General features: G+C 35.2%; 1 long non-coding RNA gene across 1 annotated transcript; it reads right to left on the minus strand.

Annotated features, from left to right (window-relative positions):
* Positions 1–453: 453 nt before the first annotated feature.
* LOC113778832 lies at positions 454–1,499 on the minus strand. Its single transcript, XR_003469335.1, has 2 exons — positions 1,431–1,499; positions 454–929 (listed from the first exon to the last, which is right to left on the minus strand). It is a non-coding gene; the product is annotated as an uncharacterized LOC113778832 (long non-coding RNA).
* Positions 1,500–2,594: the final 1,095 nt, after the last annotated feature.

Below are 2,594 nucleotides of genomic sequence, written 5' to 3' on the forward strand. Positions count from 1 at the left end.
GTTTTCCTGACAACTATTGGAATTTTCGTCAGGAAAAGTTTCATTTTCCGTGACGCATCATCAGGAAAGGTAATAGTGATGATTTGGTCGTCAGGGAAAGACCTCATATTCTTGACGAGCCTTTGTCGGGAAAGACCCTGAACTTTGTCACTAAATTTTCAATTGTCAAGAATCTAAAACCATCTAATTAAACTACAGAGACTCCTGTTGTGCCGTGTGCGCATGCAGATTGCAGACTAATGCTTCATTTGAAAAACCAGCAATGACAAGACAAAGTAGACAATAAGAATACGTCACATATTACTTTGAATTGGAGCATAGGACATGCAAACAGCTTTCAAAAGCAATTGCTCCTGATTTCAAAAGCAATTGCTTTGAATCGGAGCACTCCTGATTTCTTTTACACAAGACAACGAAAGGTAGAAATGAAACAACCCACAAGCAGAACCAAAATAATCATATGAAGCTACATAAATAAAGAGCCACATCCATCCATATCCTTACAGGACAAGAAAATATTACATGACAAAACAGGAGGACAAAACAATGGCCTCTTTATCACAAGCGCAGGGTTATATAACATTAACACATCTGCGAAATATTGATAACATTATTTATAAACAATGAAGTTTATTTTTACTTTCATGTTTACAGAAAGAATAAAGAACATTACAAAACAAATTTTTACTTCCAAATGCTTACACAATGAAATACGTCTGTCCTTACTCAACAAGGATAAAATAAGGAAGACTATTATCCATGCTAAAGGCTGCCTAGTTAAGGTGGAAGACTTGTTCTGTATTTGGCATTGGTGAACCATTGTAGCTCTGAAGGACTTTGTCAACTGCTGCATGAGAACTAAATTCCACAAATCCATATCACTCTGACTGACCAGTCTGCTTATTGTGAATGACTTTGACGGAAATAATCTGCGTGATTTTAAATGTTGAGAGTAAGTTCAACAAGACCATATAACATAAGAACATGACCGAATAACCATGAAATTTCATCAATTTTATTTGTACTTGCATATTACAAACTAATTCAACTGAAACAAGTGCAACAAATTATCACTGTATATACCATTAGGAATCTGAAAAGAAAACAGAGCACCTCGTAGTAAATCAAAAAGAGACTAAAACTCATTTGTCATAGCCACTTGAGCTAAGATCTAGCAATTAAATTTGTTCTTTTGCAAAAGATAACAAACTGCCACTTTGTTAAATTGTCGACCTTAAGAATTTCTTACAAGTCCAAACCTTAATTGTACTATGCAAGAAGCCAAACTCATGCCCAATGACAACATATGCCAATCATTCCATTATAAAACCATGCTCTTTTGACTACCACAGAATCCTAGTAAAGTAGGCCAACCGAGTTACATTAAACATACATGTGTTATCGGCAAGTTTCAGAATCCTTGAACTTACAGCCTCATTCTTGCAAGTGCTTCACTCAACCTCACTACAGCTTCCAGCTGCCTCACAGTGATAGGTATTGTAGCTGCTTCCTCGGTTTCATATGCTTGCCTCCTCATATCTACAAGATAAAGAAAAACAAAAGCAAACAATGAAAAACAATCTAAATATCTTTATCTAAAACTCTGAGACTTGGGGACCTTGAGCAGTAGGATTTGTTTGCCAATCACATTTCAATGAATGTTCTCTCAGCAGCCCTTTCAGTGAGAGTACCCAAGTCTAAGTTTACTATGCTCTCTTATTTTTCTTATTCATACTTTATCAGAAAATGACTCAAGTCTCAATATTATGAAAGAACAACTTTACTCGTAGAGTGACAGAAGGAACTTGTTGCACTGACTTAAACTGATAGAGTATTTCTATGTGCTCAGTTTTAAACTAAACAATGGAACCCGTGTCTTGAACTACATTGTCTGAGTTTCTAGAATCAGAAAAATGTCTTCTACAGTATCTGTTTTCACAACTTGGATCCAAGCAAAACAGATTTTACAAAGTACTTATTCTTACTCGAACTAGAAAACTAGCACAAAGATCACCGTTGTGCAAGTTGATTGAGAATTACTTATATCACAAATAATAGAGCAGTATCCTCTTGCACTAACCTCTAGCACTCATCATCCTCTCTAGTCTAATTACTGAGCACGTAGCATAGCCTTTTAAAATGGTGTAGAATTGTGAATCAAATTCTCCCAACTCCTGAAGAAACACCCACTACCAACTGCAAATGCCAACTTATAGCTCTAGTTCATAATTTGGCATGTGATTTGCAATTTGGTCACAGGTTTACCATTCAAAATTGCACCTTTCCTCATTTAGTCGGAAACTTATCTCAATGCCATATCTACATGTGAAAGAAGATCTAGAATAGATACCATAGAAAACGAGAAAACAAGTGATTGCTATGCTTATTACAAGCAATTCACCAAGACAACACCAAAAAGATACATAAATCACTGCCAATTACATGAATCAATTTTTTTAGCAACAGTTGCAAATACAGAAAATGAGCACGAAAGCAAAACAAACGGTACATTGTTAATTTACAACAAAAATAAAACGTCAATTTTCCTTATCTGAAACACTAACAAAAACTAACACAGTAGAACAAACTAAAAT

This window comes from Coffea eugenioides, chromosome 7 (assembly GCF_003713205.1).
Source record: "Coffea eugenioides isolate CCC68of chromosome 7, Ceug_1.0, whole genome shotgun sequence".
Taxonomy (NCBI): domain Eukaryota; kingdom Viridiplantae; phylum Streptophyta; class Magnoliopsida; order Gentianales; family Rubiaceae; genus Coffea; species Coffea eugenioides.